A 19034-nucleotide genomic window follows, 5' to 3' on the forward strand; every position below is an offset into this window, starting at 1 on the left:
GGAATACTTCTACTGCTGGTGGGATGCAAGCTAATATAGCCTTTTTGGAAAGAAGTTTGGAGAAAACTCAAGAAACTAAAAATGGACCTACCATTTGATCCTACAATCCCCCTACTAGGTATTTACCCATATGATCAAAAATCATTTTACAACAAAGATATTTGCACCAGAATGTTCATCACAGCCCAGTTTATAATTGCCAAGTCATGGAAGCAATCCAAGTGCCCATCATCAACCCATGCATGGATTAACAAATTGTGGTATATGCACACCATGGAATAGTATGCGGCCATAAAAAAGGGAGACTTCACATCTTTTGTTTATCTGGAGGGAGTTGGAAGATCTTCTTCTTAGTAAAGTATCTACAAAATGGGAAGAAAAATTCAATGTATTCAATACTACTATGAAATCAGAATCTAATCACCTACATATTCATAAGAATGGTAAAATCTAACTATAGTCCAGAAAGAAGGAGGGAAGAAAAAAGAGAGGGGAAGGGAGGAGGAAGGCTGTGGGAAAGGAGGGTATTTGGGGGATCCAACCTAATGTGCATAATGCAGTGATACATTTCTATACTATTAAGAATAGAATATGAATGTTTTTGCCACAACAAATAAGTAAGCAAGGAGACAGTTAAGTTAATCAGTTAGATATAAACATTCCGTGTTGTAGATCAAATTAGCACATTGTACCTATAAATGCATGAATGTACACAGTTATGATTTAATAAAGAATTAAAAAAACAAAAAAACAAAAAAATTATATAGTTGATATATTGATGAAATATGCTTTCATGAAGTAAAATACAAGGAAGTCAGGAATTTTACTTTTTTTCTTTTGTTACTTCAGTCTCATTTTATTGGGATGCCTGTACCTGTAGACAGTGGTCCCTCAGACCACAATGCTGTGTTGCAGGGTCAAGTTACCTATCTGCTCAGTTGTACTATCAGAAGTAGAAGAATACACTATTTGATCTTTTTCTTTTCTTTTCTTTTTTTTTTTTTGCTTTTGTTTTTATTTTTGTTTTTGTCTTGTTTTTTATTTTGCCACTTGAGGAGTGTGGGAATAGGAGCTACTGTGAAAGAAGGAAAGGAGGAGGCTGTGAAAGACACTTAAGCACCAACAAGCCAACTGATCAACTGACAAATAATGACTTTTTGCTTCTATATTTAGTAAATGCTATTTCTTTTTTTTTTTTTTTTATCATTTTATACTGTGAATTTCCTGTTCTACAGAGGAAGGTTTATCTTCCACCACTCCTTTTCTCTTTCATGACAAATTGTTTCTAGTCACTATTGTGTAAAATGAGGAAATGAGTACCCTAAGCTTACTGGGTTCTCTTTTTAAGTCTTTGACACCTAAATTGTCCAGCCTTGTTTTAAAGACTCCTCTATGTGTATTAATTAAACCCTTTAAATCTCTCTTTTGTTCCTCCATTACCATTATCCTCTTGAGTATTAAGATATTTTCCACTCTTTGTTTATTCATATATATTTTTTCACATTGAAAATTACCTCAACTTTGTTTTTGCATTATGCTGACTCTTCTACTTAGGAGTGAGGCTGCATGAAGGCTAACTCTGCTTGGGAAGGGCCGTCCTCCGTGGGCTCATGTTGCATTTGGCAGTTGAGGCACCAGTCATATTATTGGAATCTTCCCAAATACTAGAAGAAAATAGCTTTACCTACAATATTTATCTTAGTTTAATACTTTTAACATATTTTGTGAGTCTCCCCTGCCCAACCACACAATGACCTTCCATTGATTTGAAGGAAACATCAGGTTCCCTGAGGTGTGAGGTCAGACAGACAAGGCAGTTCTATACACTCACTCTCACTCGATTCCTCTCCTGAGGGCACCATTTCTGTCTTTCCTGGGAGCTGCTCTCTCTGATTTAAACGCCTCTCTGTCTGTCCAGCACTTCCCTAGCGTTCTCTGCTTCATCTCTTTGTATATTGCTTTAGGGGCCTGGGTTCTGCTGTGATTTCAGTCCATCCTTTCCTTCTTTCCTGAAATCCCTCTACCCTAATGGCTTCTCCTGGTTTTCCCTGTTATTTGGAGTGGATACCAATACTTTTCCTTTGTTGTAATTTTACTTAAGCCTCTATTTCAGGTCTCATTGTGCCTGTGCTATTTTAAACCACATGCTAAAATTTATTTTTGAGCTTACTGTAGAAAAATATTTCCTCCCTTGAAAAACTAAAATATGTTTTATAGCTGATGAAGAGAAGAATGTAGCTGATTGTGTTTCTTTATTGTGCTTTAATATGCAAAAAGCTTACCAAAAATACTATTTGACCTATAGCAATTGCATAGCTAGTATATCTGTGTCATGTACTTTTTTTTTTTTTTAAGGGGGGGGATTTTCTCAATTTTTGCTGTAATGAACCTTGGTTTTGGTCTTGATTGCTTGTATTTGATTATTGTATTATGCTATTATGCATATTTTCAATAAAATGCCCTCAAAATCTTTATAATGTAAAGTGGGATATAAGTATAAATAAACTTAAATATATGAATGCTTGAAAAGTAAATACTTTACTAAATAAATAATTTAAAAACTTGAATTAAAATGGGTCTACAGTTTACATCTACTATAAATCTATTGTAATGTCTATAAAAATCAACTATCGAAGATGACCATTAAGGTGAGAATGAATTTTAAAGTATTTTAAATGTATCAGGATTTCCTGCTTAATTATTTTATGTTGCGAAACAATGATTTAAAAAACTTCTAAAGAAGACACTTTTTTTTTTTTTCACATTTCCATATTTTGCAACATTTGTCCTTCTGGAAGAACAAAAGGTTGGATGTTCTTCCTACACACTCATTTTGAGGATATTTTTGAAAGGATGGCATTTTATTTTCCATAGGCACATTACCACTTTTATTATGTGGTTGGGTTGATTGTGAAGGCATTATATAAATGAAACATGCAAGGAAAGATTTAATCTGAAAATACTGAGTTTATTTATCTTTGTGAGCAAATTCGTGGTCTTCATTCCTAGTTGCATTTTTAATTCATGAACAATATATGTCGTTTTTATTTATTTCAGTTTAAAATCATAGATTAACCCCCCTTCTTTGTGTAAACAAAGAGTGGAGACAAGAAGATAAATTTAAGATTAAGTTGGGGAGGCCAGACATGGTGGCTCACATACATAATCCTAGCACTCTAAGAGGTCAAGGCAGGAGAATTGTTTGATGCCAAGAGTTTGAGAGCAGCCTGAGCAAGAGGTTCTTTAGCACCATCTACCCTGTTCCTATCCCCAAAATGGAAAAATTAGCTGGGCATGGTGATACATGCTGTACTTCCAACTCCCTTGGAGGCTGAGGCAGGAGCATTGCTTTAGCCCAGGAGCTTAAGGATGCAGTGAGCTGTGATGATGCCACTGCACTCTAGCTGAGGCAACAGAGCTAGACTCTGTCTCAACAACAACAACAATAACACTCACACACTCACAAATACTAAATTGGAGGTGGTTGCCAAGGAAAATGAATGACAAACAGCCAATGGGAGAATTTTTGTTTAATCTGTGTAATCTAACAGTACTCTGTGCCAGACTATGCCCTATACACCCATAGGATATATTTTCAGAGGAGATAAAATATTTTGCTCCTATTCAGTGCCTGAGCAGCTTCTCCTCCTAAGTTTTCCCTGTCACATGACTCAGCATTCTTTGAGGGGATAATGGGTAGATCACAAAAGTTTACATACGTAAGTAGATTTTAAAAGCCCTCATTTGATTTATCGTTTGATTTCCTCACTATGGTAAATGACTCATGTCACAGAATAGACAAGTAAATAAAGTGATACCTGTATGTAAGGACATCACTGCAAATCTAATAGCCTGTCGTCGTAAGCATTAATCACACTGACAAAGACAGACTGAGGAATAACGGCGGATCTAACGAGATAGCCACCTGGCTGTAGTTCTGGTCATTGACATAACTTTTATTCCATATCCTCCTTCATGCCAACAATAATTCATTCATGAAATATTCCCAATGTTCACTTTTTTTGTGATTTAGAAATAAACTATACATTTTAGAGGAGTGTGAAGTTCATAGCAAAACTGAGCAGAAGGTGCAGAAATTTCCCCTATGCTCTCTGCCCCCACAAATTCATCACCTCGCTTGCTGTCAATTCCCTCCAGCCCAGTGGTACCTTTGTCACAATCACTGAACCTAAATTGAGATATCATTGTCACCCAAAGTCCACAGTGTCTCTTACTGTTCACTCTGGGTGCCGTTCAGTCTATGGGTTTTATCAACTATCTCCTTTGCATCCATCACTGTAGTACTATCCAGAGCAATTTCATGGCTATACGTATCCTCTGTTCTCCATGTGTCCCTGTGCATTCTCCACACTCTTAGTAACACCTGTCCCTTTTACTATCTTCACCATTTTTTTTTTTTTTTTTTGGGAAATGTCACATAGTCAGAATCATATGGTATGTAGCCTTTCAAATTGGCTTCTTTCACTTAGAAATATGCATTTAAGTTTCCTCAGTGTCTTTTTATGGCTTAGAAACATGCATGTATGCTTCCTCGATGTCTTTTCATGGCTTAACAGATCTCTATTTTTAGGATTGAATAATAGTCCATTGTCTAGATGTACCACAGTTTATCCCATAACCTACTTAAATGATAACACCTTGCCTCAAAGTTTTGGCAGTTATGAATAAAGCTGCTATAAACACCATGTGCATGTTATTGCATGGTACAAGTTTTCAGCTCCTTTGGGTAACACCAAGGTGTGTAACTGCTGGATCCCATGGGAAGAGCCTGGTTCAGTTTATAGGAAACTCTCTCCCATTTTACATTCCCACCAGCAATGAATGCATGTTGCTGTTGCACCACGTCCTCCCCAGAATTTTGTATCGTCACCATTCTGGTTTGGGGTCATTCTAATAAGTACATAGAGGTGTTTCATTGTTCCTTTGATCTTCATTCCCTAAGACATACACCATCTTTTCATATACTTATCTGCTACCTGTGTATAGTAGTTTCTCTTTATCCATAACTAATATATTCCAAGATGCTTGATGGATGCCTGAAACTGCAGACAGTAACAAACCTTTTCCATGCATTGTACTATGGTTATTTTTTTTATACATGTAAAGTTAATGTATACATTAGGCACAGGAAGAAATTAACAACAATATTTAATGATAAAATAGAACACCAGAAACAATGTACTATAATAAAATATATGTGAAGGTGAACTCTCACTTTCCATCTCTCTTTGGCTTTCTCAAAAAATATCTTTTGGCTCTGTTCTCAGTCTTATTCCTTCTGTGATCTGACAAGCAAGACGGCTACTAAATGACTGATGGGTCGGTGGATTCTACAGTGTGGATACGTTGAACAAGGGGGTTATCACCTTTGTTACTGGCCTCTGAGTATAGGGTTTTCCAAGTTCTTAGTGTTTGCTGTGAAAATAATTTCAGGATGCACCTCGGAAGCCAAGCAAGCAATAGCTTTTATCGAAAGCAAAACTGCCCTCCAGGGAGCAGAGCTGGCAGGCGGGAAAGGGCGGTGGCACTGAGAGGAAGTAGTTTAAACCTTTGTAGTCTTACAAATTGAGGGGAAGAATATTCAAGACCTAGGGGTTGGGTTTTACCAAGAATTTGTGTAGTAATTCCTAGAACTGGGCTCTCATTTCCACACTTGACGTGATTGTCTCAGAACTGTCATGGTGAATTCAAAGGTGGAGAAATTTTAAAATCACAATGCAAATGATATTATAATTAGCTAAAGTTCATGTAAGGTGGCAGCTGGCTGTCAAGTTGGGAAAAGCTGGTTCTTTCCTGCAGTTATCAGCCCTTCTAGTTAGCTTCTATTTAAGAGTTGCTTATTTAACCTGTGCACCTGATCTTCAGGCCACTATCTTCAGTGTCAGCCCTGTGTCCTGGTATCCTACTCTGTCATTTCCCCATTATTCCTTAGGTCTTTGGAATCTTCCAAGGGAGCCCGAGGGAAGATCTATCTTCTAAAGCTGCTTTTTGATAGGAAGGGGTGTTAACTCTGGCACGGGCATGAAACTCTCTCACTACTTGTTTCTTCTCTAGTAATGGGTGATTGTCAGGGCATGAGACTTAAGGCACCTTACTATGGTGGGCAAGACCTTTGGGAGTCTCAGGGGAGTCCGGTGGCTTTCAGTAGAAGGAATCAACCACCAGTTTAGGGAATTGTCACAGTCCCTTTCTTCATCTCTCTGATGAAGGACGGGTGGAATGCTCAGAGTGCCATGACACCTTGTGTGGCAGTCTGGATAACCGAGAAATAAGAGATTTTATCCGTTGAATAATACAAGGAGAGAAAAAGAGAACAAGAATAATGTTATTAATGGGGGCTATAAATGGCTGTAGCCAGACCACAGCATTTGTCGAAAAGCAGGGCAGAAAGATAGTTTGTTCCATGTGCCAAAAGCCTTGTCTGTCAGAAATGTCCAAAATTCCCTTTATGCTGTTTGTGCAGCCACCCCTCATAATCCTCCTGTAAGTTTGTGGGTACTTCACCCAGTACTGTTAGCTCCACTGCAACAAGAAATATTTGATGCAGTGCAAACCTCTCTTCAGTGGCCAGTATGTAATCTAATCTAGAACTAGGTGGTACGCTCTGTGAGGTTTTAAGACAGGTAAAATTAGAATACTGCAGGGGGGCTGGCAGGACACTAACCATCCATGGGTAAGAAATCTTTCTGTCAAGTACTTAAATCCCCTTGGTTCCTCTTTCTTTGGAAGATACTGTTTTTTTGTTTTTATTTTTATTTTTATTTTTTTGAGAACAGAAGGAGGGATATTTCAAAGTGACTCTTACCAGAGCTTGCTTATGAGGTTTGCCTGAAATCCCTTTAACCCAGACTTGGGCATCTACTCATTCTAGGAGCTCCTGGGAGATACTAGAATGAGATTTAAGTGTGGTGCTGCTTAAAGAGTCCAAGAAAAAGCCATAGACCTCTGGGAGGCTCAGGGCACCCCTCAAACCTAAGAGAAAGTTGCTGTCCATAATGAAGTAGGGTGTTCAGAGATAATAAGAAATTCTGGGTAACTCACTGGTCTCTCCATTGGGAATAGAGGAGTGGCATAAAGGTCCTATACCAGGGAACTCCATCTACCCTAACAGCTGAGTATTTTCTGGAGAGTTAGACTTAGCATGAGAAGTTAAAACAGATTAAGTAGCTCCTGTGTCTATTTAAAAAGTTACAGGCTTATCCGTCACTTCAAAGTTTAGTTCCTCTGACATAGTTCCTCTGTCACGGTAATGGTTTTGTGGGGAGCAGCTGAGTTTTTGGGGAGCCCAGCAATCAACCGTAGCCATCAGTGAGGTAGGGGACAACTGTTGTCCTGTGGGGCCAAGGGACAGTCCCTCTTCTAAGGCCCTTTAATTTTACATAGGAGACATGATCTGATAGGAAGATCATTGAGATCCAGTGGCCCTTCTTACCATAACCGAAGCATCCTTCATCAGAATATGCTCTTCTAGGCTAGTTACACAGCTCTGAAGGGGCTGGGGCTTGCATCTGACAGCCTAGCAAAGGGTGACATTCCTCCAGTCTTCCCCTGGTCATGACTGTCCCTGCCTCACCCACTCTCTCATCTTGGTTTTTGGACATACCAAAAGCAACATCTAGGAGAGTGTGTGGGAAGTCTGGGGTTCAAAAGCTGAGTCTTTGTCTTTTAACATCTGGAGCTGACTGACTGATAGAATGGGCCCCCCCAAACTACACTTTCTTCAGGGATTTCAGGTTTATATTAATATATTTGAAGATGGCATTAACCATTCTGACTCCCCAAAGGGCCAGACTTTTACCAGAACTCTGTGTCCCCTTCTCTCACCTTAACGTCATTTAGGCTTAATGATGCACCTCTCCATTCCCTCTGAGACACATGCCCATGTGGTCTCTGAGTCTCACTCCTGTCTGTCCCCATTGGTAGTTCCATTTGGGATCTGAGGGGGAACAGCTGTCATTTCCATGGGGTCTTGGAGAGGTTGGGCAGCATTTAAGGCATCTGCAAATGTTTGGACCTGGACTGAGATATGCGTTTTTTCCTCTAGAGTGCAACAGTGAAAGAGAATTAATTACATTAAGATTTCTTTATGTAAAAGGAAAAAGTTAGACTTTGAAGTTCCTCAGTAAACTTCCCCAGTCCTCAGAAAACTGGCCACAGTTTTTCTGGTACTTTTTAAGGTCTAGCAGATAAAACATCATCCTCTAGAGGTGCTCCCTCCACCGGCACTACTCCCACAAGGACACAGGAATCCCGGGCAAAGTTGAAGACTGGGTATTTGAGGACATTTTGATTGGTATGGTGGGGATGTAGAAGCAGAGGCTGAAGTATTCTTAAGGACTTCTGATCCCTATTTGAGAAGCCCCAACGGGGCTTCAGAGTTTTCTGAACCAGAGTCAAAAGAAGGCATAAGAGTTTAGGTCACGGTACCCAGGAACATCTAGTTTCAGTCTGCAAGGCTTCTATTCTCTATGTCACATTTGATGTCATCAAGTTTTCCTCCTGTAACTGTGGCACTGATCTGAGGGACCCTCATATACCCAACAAAACTTGACTATGTGGAATTCAATCAAGTATCTGACCAGGCAAGACCACAGTCCAATTTACCTTTCCCTTGCATCAACCTGTCCATCCCTACAGTCCTTCCACAAAAACCCAGTACAAACACAGCAATGGGTGGAATTGGCTAGACAATAATGGCCAACAGAGTAAGGGCATCCCCACCTTACAAAATAACATTGAATTGTAAGTGTCTCCCCCAGATTTGGGGAAACAGTGCAGAGAAATAAGAAAGAAGTTCAGCAGCAGAGGTTAGGTACAGAATTGCCACAGCTTACAGTGTTTTGAGATCCTGAATGGGGCAGGGAAGTCCTTTTTTTACCTCTCTAGGCTGGGGTCTCTGGTGACTGCTTGAATCTGCAGTGCCTTAGAAACGACCCTCAGCCACCACAGTCAGGGGGAGCCACGGTCAACCAGATGGACTGAGGTTATACATCTGTGACTCACCAGGAAATTGCAAAAGCAGTGGGACATAATAATGTGCTTTCTTCAAAGTATGATATGACAGTCAAGTTTATGCAAAGTCCCCTGGCTAGCTTACCACAAAGATGTTGTGATTTCCACTTGTAAGGTTTTCTAAATTCTTGGTGTTCTTGAGGAAAAGAGTTTCAGGACATGCCATATAAACGAAGCAATCACCAGCTTTCATGACATGCAAGAATTCACTCTCAGGAAGGAGACTGGGCAGGCAGGAAAGAGAGCAGCCGAACCAGGAACAAGTGGTTTTTAGTCTTTTGTATTCCCATTAATCGACGAGAGGGATATTGAATGCCAAGGATTTGCTTTTACTAAGAATTTGAGTAGTAACTCCTAGAATTGGGTTCCTTCCCATTTTTTATAGTTGGCTTGGTCGTCTCAGAACTGTCATGGCAAATTTGAGGGTGAAGGAATATTAAAACCACAATGCATCTGATATTTTAATTAGCCAAAATTCATGGAAGGTGGCAGAGATAGCTGACCAGCTAGCTGGTCGAAGCTGGTTCTTGTCTGTGGTTCCCCGTCTCCCCAGTTAGTTCCTGCTGAAGAGTTATTTATTGTGTCACTTGATCTTCAAGCCCATGCATTCAATCTCAACCCTGCCTCTTAGTGTCCTGTCTAACCGGAGGATTCACGCCTGGGGGGCAGGATTCCATTACACTATTCACAATGCTGTGCAATTGAAAACTTAAGAATTAATTATTTCTGGAATTTTCCATTTACTATTTTCAAAGCATGGCTTGCCATGGGTCACTGAACCCACAGAAAGCACAACCGAAGATAAGGAAGGACTGCTGTATCTAATCTGATGAGCTGTCTGTGGAGGGTTTTGGTCCATTTTCTAACAAGGTTCATTTTCTTAATATTTAGTTTTAAGAGTTGGACAACAATCCTTTATCAACTATGTCTTTTGTAAATATTTTCTCCCCTTGCATGGCTTATCTTTTCATTCTCTTAACAATGTCTTGTGGATCAGAGATGTTTAATTTTAATATAGTCCAGCTTATCAATTCTTCCCGTGTGTCATTCATGGGCTGTTATATCTAAAAGTCACAGCCATACTCAAGGTCATTTTGATTTTATCCTGTGCCATCTTGAAGGAACTTTGTAATTCTGTGTTTGACTATTTCAGGTCTGTGATGCGTTTTGAGTTCATTTTTCTGAAGGGTATAAGGTCTGTGTCTACATTTACTTTTATTTTTTTTCCTTGAACATGGGGATGTTTACTTGTTCCAGCATCATTTGTTGGAAATAATTTTGGCTCCATTAGATTGCTTTTGTTCCTTTGTCAAAGACCAGTTAACTATATTTATGTGCATCTATTTCTGGGTCCTCTATTCTGTTCCATTGATCTATTTGTCTGCTCTTTCTCCAGCCACATTGTCTTTATTACTGTGGGTTTACATTAAGTTTTAAAGTCCTGCAGTGTCAGACGTCTGACTTAGTTCTTCCCATCCAATATTGTGTTGGCTATTCTGGGCTTTTTGTCTCTCTGTCTGAACTTTAGAAACAGTTTGCCAATACACAATAAATAACTTAGAGAAATTTTTGTTAGTATTTCATACCATCTATCACTATAGCTCAATTTGGGGAACACTGATAGTTTCACAGTACTTACTCTTACGTTAACATGAACAGTTCTCATTTATTTAGTTCTTCCTTCATTTCTTTAATCAGTGTTTTTCTCTCTTTTTTTTAGTTTTACTTATATAGATTCTGTACATATTTATTAGATTTATACCTAATTATTTTTCTGTTGGAGATACTAGTATAAATGGTATTGCCTAATTAATTTTAAATTCCCAACCTACTCTTCATGGCTGTGCTGGGCAGAGCACTGGAGCTCAGGATAACCGTAAGTTCAGTGCTCTACACCAATGCGAAACAGCGGTTGCCATCAAAATGCTTGACTCCAAAAGAGAAAGAAATTTAATTTACAGATTATTATACAACTGGAGATAAACTTAAATATCATTGACTCTCTGAATTGATTCCTACTTGTATAACAATATTTATCTAGGGTATGAGTTTTCTAACTTTTAAAGTATCATTTTGGAAAACAGGGTAAAAATTAAAAGTTAATGATCCATTAATAAATTGGGAAGATTACATTTTCTTAAGGTATACAAGTATAACATTTTTTTTTGAGAGAGAGAGAGAGAGTCTCACTGTGTTGCCCTCAATAGAGTGCTGTGATGTCACAGCTAACAGCAACCTCCAGCTCTTGGACTTAGGCAATTCTCTTCCCTCAGCCTCCTGAGTAGCTGGGACCACAGGCACCCGCCACAACACCCAGCTATTTTTTGTTGCAGTTTGGCCAGTGCCAGTTTTGAACCTGCCACCTTCAGTATATGGGGCTGGTGCCCTACTCACTGAGCCACAGGTGCCACCCCACGTATAACTTTTTATAAATCCTTCTCTTATTTATCTTATGTGTTTCTTCAGACAAAATGCTAAGTATCATTTGAGGTATTATAAACATTTCATTAGAAGCAAACAATTAGAAATGCCTAATGATTCAAAAATAAAAGTAGGAAGAATGAAAAAAATGAAAGAAATTACATTTTAAAAAATTATAAGAAATACTATAAAAATATAAATTCATTTATTTTTCATTTTTGAGTTAGTAGCTGCTCTTGTCCAAGCTATAATTTCAAAAAATCTCTCTCTCTCCCTCTCTCTCCTCTCCTTTCCCGCTCCTTATCCTTCTGCCATATAAATGGTATCTACCCTCAGGTACACCATTGTCCATTGGGATAAGAAACTTATAGACGACACGTTCCACTGCAATGTGATAAATGACAGTTCGCAATATTTATATACGACATTAATAGAAACTAGAAGTGTTAGGAAGTATTTTCTCTGTTCCTAGGAGAAAGGAACTGATGTTCTAGATGGTAAAAGAAGGAAAATCGAGTCATAGGAACATGGAAATTTAGAGGACAGGGCAATATCATGTTAAAAAAAAATCTTAGATGGAAGAACTTAAGCCTGAGGAACAAATTCTAAAATATTCATGGAAGGTTGTATAAGCAGCTCTGTACTTTGTATATTCAAAACCGCAATATAATAAAATAATGTGGCACTGTAATATTTTTTCTTACCTATTGAAAAACATCTCGGATAACAAGACAAAAGATCCTCTAGAAAATTACCTATTACAGCCCAGGTGTTATCTGTAGGTGTATTACTCACACTCTAAGGAAGTTTGCCAAAGAATAACAAGAATAAACTCTAAAAATGTTCAGTAGTGAAAGTGTTTAAAAGAGATAATGTAAAATTGTGGTACAAAGCAAAATGAACCAAAATAAAACCAACACATCTACAACGTTGCTAAATATATTCTACATTTTTGTTTTGTTTTTGGAAAAATATATTTTTGACCTCAAATGCATTAGTAGCCTTATCTATTGATCCCACACTGTTGTTATTTTATGTAAACAACAATTATTGTCAGTTTTATAATAATGCGTTAACGGTTCCTTTTTTGGTTTCATAAGCATTTGACTTTTGGTTCGTGATCTCTGTCCCTGACAAGAATATAACATATTTTTGCTCATGACAAATATGACTGCTGATAAAAGCAGTGCATCTGGCCTAAAGGGCTTGTCATACCTTAAGCTTTCTTTCCTGTAGCAGTTCTAATACTTGGCATTGTCTTTGTTGAGAGACTGAAAGATCTGCCCTTGAGTTGTTTTTTAAGAGATTTTGCTTCCTGTGTGCCATGTGACTCTTGCGGTAGGCCAGCAACCACCTGCCTGGTGTAAACTTGTCTCCTTTTTTCCTGAGCTGTGATGTACAGTGTCTGCCTTAGTCTGCTCATGCTGTTGCAGCAGAATAAAACAGACTGAGTGGCATAAACAACAGATATTTATATTCCTACAGTTCTGGAGGCTGGAAGTTCAAGGTCAAAGGACCAGCAAGATTGTTTTCTTCTGGGAGTCCATTTCTTGACTTTCATATGTTGACCTTGCTGTGTCCTCACGTAGCCTTTCCTCCATGCATACCCAGAGAACCAGAAATCTCTCTTTTCCTTATAACATCCATCCTATTAGATTAGAGCCCCATGCTTAGAACCTCATTTAAACAGAATTACTTTCTTAAAGTCCTATCTCCAAATATAGTCAAATGGAGATTTAGTCCTTCAACATGTGAATTTAGGAGAGTAAGAGGACACGATTCAGTCCATAACAGTGTCTAATGCAGTCAAGCTGGGTTATACAACCGATGCCAGGTATGGCATAGTCCTGTAAAACTGAATATTTGGTTTAACTTGGGAAGATAGATCCCCAGGGAGGACTGCAAGGATGTTTCACAATTTTTATTTATACCACACAGGAGTGATGCAAAAATGAATCATTTGTACATTACCAGTTGTCAGGACTGTTATCACCAGAGTTAAAGATAATGTCTTCTGTGGGATGAGCACCTTATCATAACTCTTACTGGCTTCCCAGTTTAATCCTAACAACAATCCAAAGAGTGGACGTGCCATCATTAGTAATATTGTCTAGACGGGAGGCCAAGCCTCCAAAATGTTGTGCTGCCTGCCTAAAACTACATGCTAGTGGGTTGCAGAGCCAATATTTTCTTAAAATAACTAAATTTACACCCTTATTATTTACAGGATTTTGAACACTGAATACAGTAGAATCAATGTAAGTTGGCGACCCAAGGGACAGTAACAAACTAGTCAACATACAAAAGTGGTCAGCATAAGGCACTAAGCTTACTGTACTGATAGGCACATGTGGTTCCTGTCCGGTCTGTGAACATTAGGTCAAGTTAAGGAGTTGATCCATGTAGAGAGGTGGTCAGCTACAGAAGTTCTACTGTATATCTCAACTTTATGAAAATGTATTTAAGATATACCCTTAGATTGATTGTGTCCTTATTACCTGACATATTGATTTCTAACATAGGGATTATTGGGCCAGTATTTTTGGCTTATTTATTCTACTTATTATTTGCGGCCATCGACCAAAGGCCACATTATAGATATTTACATATCTCAGAAAAATTTGCAAGGTTGCTACTTAAAATAGTGAAAATTACTCTGAATTGATAAAATTGAAAACTATCATTTCAAAACTTTAAGCAATAGTATGTCACATTAAAAAAATTAAATGGAAAATGAGGATTATTCCAGTTCTTCCATTTCTTTATAAAATACATATCGGATATACACTGTAATTTTCTGGATATTGAGGACAGAGGAGGCAGGTGGAGGAGGCAAAAGTGGAGAGGAGGTAAGAACTCATGTTCCATTATGAAGAAGTTGGATGCTAATTTAATTAATTTTTGAGATAGAGTTTCACTATGTCTCCCTCAGTAGAGTACTGTGCCGTCACAGCTCACAGCAACCCCAAACTCGTGGACTTAAGTGATTCTCTTACCTCAGCCCCACAAGTAGCTGGGACTATAGGTGCCCACCACAATACCCAGCTATTTTTTGGTTCTAGTTGTCATTGTTGTTGGCAGGCCCAGTCTGAGTTTGAACCCACCAGCTCTGGTATATGTGGCTGGTACCCTAGCGGCTAAGCTGCAGGTACCAAGTTGTTGGGTACTATTTTAATTTTTAAAAATTGCCAGTAAATATTATAACCAGAGGAATATTAGATGTATAATTAGATTTAAATAGTTGAATGCTTTCTCTGAATACTGGCTGGAGAATGGCCTGTAAGGGACAGGAATAATATCAGAGAAATTGTTAAGGTGCATTGTGTGGGGGAAAGCGAATTGTCATGTGGATTCAATAAATATATTTTTTAATTTTAATTTTTTATTTTTTTGTTATCTATTCTTCGACCAATGATTTTTTTTTTATTAAATCCTAACTATGTGTGTTAACGCATTTATGGGGCACAAGTCGTCAATTCTGGAGACTCTTTGGTGTTAGAATCAAATCAGTATATTGAACCTTTGCATGCAAGAAAGAGCAGAATTAAGAACAACAGCTTGGGTTTATCCTGAGCTACTAGGTAAGTCAAGTGGCATTTACTGAGATGAAAAATCTTGAGATGAGGGTTAAGTTTCTGTGGGAAAATAGAATTTCTGAGTCAAAGTTTAAGCTGCTTATTAGACAATCAGATGTGTCAAATTGGCAATGGGTTATGTTACCCAGGATTTCTATATGAGATCCAAGTTCAATATACAAGTGATACTTAAAATCCTGGCACTAGATGGAAGCGTTCAGGCATTGAAGGTAGAGTAGAAAAGAGGGCTGAGAACCAAGCCCTAGAATATTTCACCACGCATGTTGATAGAGGAGGGAGGAGACATCAGGAAAGGAAACAGGTTTCCACTGAGACACAAATGAAACAAGGACAGAGGGAATCAGGGATTCCAAAAGACAGAAACATTTCAAGCAGAGACAGCTTAGTGTGTACAACGTTGCTGAGAAAGTTGAGGGAAAGTAAGGCCGAGCAATGACCACTGCACTTCGCAAGATGACCTTGTGGGTGATTTGCTTTGAAGGTTGTCTCAGTGGAGTGGTTGAGTTTAAATTTAGTTTGCACAGGAACTGAGTGAGACAACAAAGTATAAGCAGAAAATACAGTTCTCATTATCCAGAGTATTGCTGTGTAAGAAGTCCACATGAGACTCACAGTTGAAGCTACTTTGAAAATGTTTCATTTTCAGATAAGCCATGTTTGTTTGTCTGTAAAATCTGTGGATTCTTTTGATCATTACTTGGTATTATTGAAAGAATCAACATTAGGTTATTTCACAATGGATTTCAAGTTTTACTATTAACCACAACACCGATAAGAATAGTACAAATTGTGTTCACTGTATTAGAAAGTTCCAATGTTTAGAAATACATATAACTACTGGGTAGAATGGAACTATTGTACAGCATCAATACCCCCATCTGTGCTGAGAGACAGGCTATATACAGAATGGATATAGTTAACTCTAAAGCAAAATAAATTTCTCAAAAAATAAAAAAAAAACCTGAAACAAAAATATTAAGTGTCTTTGCTATAATGCACATGAATTTGGATTTGAGACCATATACACAGAAATTTGGGAGATTAAGACATGGACTGGGAGCCAAATAATCTTGAGGGTAGATTTTAAGAAGCGCTATAAAAAGGGGTAAAGGGAGATGGGAAGTGAGGATGGCGATACGGCCCGCACCCACGAGTCAATACCCACTGGGGGAGACTGTGTTTAGTCCCACTGGAGACCTTTTAAGATCAGTAGTAGAACATGACTGAGAAATTTCTCTCTGAGAGACGAGGAGGCTAAGTTATTTATTTATCTCTTCTTATATGTCAATGTTTGTCCTTTTCCACAGATGCATAATATATGATACAGTGATACATATAAGAAGCATCAGCTTTTTATTTCCTGGGGGGAACGAGTGATATGATGTGACTGAGAAAAGGCTCAGGGAAGGAATGTGAGGAGAGGCACGGACAGGTGGGCCACAACAGCCTAGCTCATCAGCTCCTATTATGATATTTCATCTTCTTCAGTAGGTTTTAAATGAAAATAAAATTAGTTTCTCTAATTTTCTAACGGCTTTAAATATGGACAAGCACTAGATGTTCTGTGTTATCGTACATTTAGACACACATAAATACCCTGTGAAGATTTAGGTTCTACGAACCAGCCAGGGTAGGGGCCGATACCTATATCAACAAGACCATCCAGACCAGCATATTTTTTTGTCAATTGATACATTTTGTATACACTTAAAGTTTTTAAAGTTATTATGCAAGTATATTAAAAGGTATAAAGGCTGATAAATATGGACCCATAACATAGTTTTTTAAAGTTTGTTATAGATCTGGGCGGTGCCTGTAATGTTTAAACAAGCTAAACGGGGTACACATCTCAGACCAAATTTATTATGCCAATTAATGAATAGAATAACCAAAATAAACTATTTTCAATACTTGGATCCATTGTAGTTTTTGCCTTTTAAACCTACCCCATATAAGATAAATAATAGAGCTCAGGAAGTTTCCAGGGGAAAAATTATGCCCAAGAGATTGAATTTGAATTACCACATCATTTGACATTGCAATTCCCCTACTCAGTGTGTTTTATTCATTACATCTTTGTTTCTATAAATTCCCTAATGCATTCAGACCAGTAACTATTTAAACACTAAGTAAACTATAATTGATGCTAATTAAGCCATTATCAAAATATATTGAACCAAATTTGATGTATTAATTAATATATAATTTATAACAATACAATTATATATTTATATCCCCAAATGGGTAATATTATCAGTCCTGGAATATATATATGGTGCTACATATTTTATTTTTATCTCATATTAGTAATACTGTATAAATAGAAGTATTATTTACTAAGGCTATTTAATCAAGAAAATGATATAGTTTAGGAAATACAATAGTATATGACCATATTTTTTTAAAAATACATTTTTTATTGAGGAGAAATGACCTGACAACTCATTTATGCATTCGGACACTCAGGACTCTGAATCATGTGCTAGTCATTGAGAAGGTTTGTTACTAATTTTTAAGCGAGATACTTCTCCATATCTCCCAATATTATTTATATCAACTTGAAAATATACATGTAACTAGGTAACACCTCTCTTACCTGTATAAAGAGATTCCATAGGTATTGAACCAGACATTCACAGGGTAACCTTTTAGAATTAATTTTCATACTCAACTCCATTTTGCTACTTGACTTCGTGTTGTTTTAACTTTTTAATTGCCACGGTTTTTCTGAAGTGAACTTTCCTTAGGACACTCTGTCGCCTGCATATAGTCTACAAAACAACCCCAAATGGACACGCAGTGTTAAAATGACTCAGTGTGGTTGAAAATGTAAAAGTTATGTCCTGATGTGCCGCCATCTGAAGCACTTTACAATCCCATTTTCAAAATAGAGCTATGTTTTATTTTTGTTATAGGTATCGTAGATGAAATATTAAATACATTAGCTTATTTGTTTTTGTATCTGCTTATAATCAGAGTAAGATAAATAGGCTTGCCTTTTGTAATAGAGCAAAATAAGTAAACATCAAGATTTTAAGTGGGACTCTTGAAAATAAATCTATTTTAATGCTGTGTGCAAAAGGCTTTCAGTGTATTATTAAACATGTGTCCGTATGACTAGTAGGTCTCCTGCTTTTTCAAGTGCAGAGCGTTGCCCTTTCTTCCTTCGTGACTATGTAGAAGTTACACATTCTACTAAATTGAGCTGTTAGGCTGTGATAGAACACTGGCTAATCTATGTGCTCTGCCATCCAGGGTGGTATTCAGTATGACACCTCCCGAAAATTAAAAGAGCAATTTTTATTCCAGATGCACAAAGTCTCACAATATTTTACAGAGAAGGGATTAGTTAACATTGTCTAAATTCAACTGGCTTACATATGGAAGGTCAACGATTGCTTTGTTCACACATAGAAAGTCATGATATACTGTGCTCTGAATGTGCTGTAGAGTTTCCACAAATCTCTCATTTTTTTGCGTATACTCATTGCTGATATTGCTTTCACAATTTATGCTCATTTACTGCCATCTTCGTTTCGTTTACTATAGATTGAGTGGCATGAATCTATTGTGTGAAATAGTACATTTATACTTTATCTGATATAAAAAAATCTAGACAGCTTTGCTAACATTAATAATTCACACATATACTTAATGAGACAAATATTCTATGTAATTTCTCCCCAATCAATATTTTTCTCAGATAATTTTGCTTTGATAATTTTTCTTTGTACTTGAGTAGCCCTACGTACATATATGAGTTCAAAGGTGTCAAATTAATGAGAAAAATAGAATATTTGTATTTTGTGTATTTATATGTCATTTAAAATATACAAAGAGGAATATTTTATGGATAAAACAGAATTATTAAGTATTAAGCCTATACCATCTCTAGGTCATATCTTTATTTTTATGACATATTTATCAAGTGATCTAAAATGTATAGTCTGAGATGGCAAGGTAGAGGTGCCCAGTGTAGGATTT

This window comes from Otolemur garnettii, unplaced genomic scaffold (genome assembly GCF_000181295.1).
Source record: "Otolemur garnettii isolate 467f Iridium unplaced genomic scaffold, OtoGar3 scaffold00033, whole genome shotgun sequence".
Classification (NCBI taxonomy): Eukaryota; Metazoa; Chordata; class Mammalia; order Primates; family Galagidae; genus Otolemur; species Otolemur garnettii.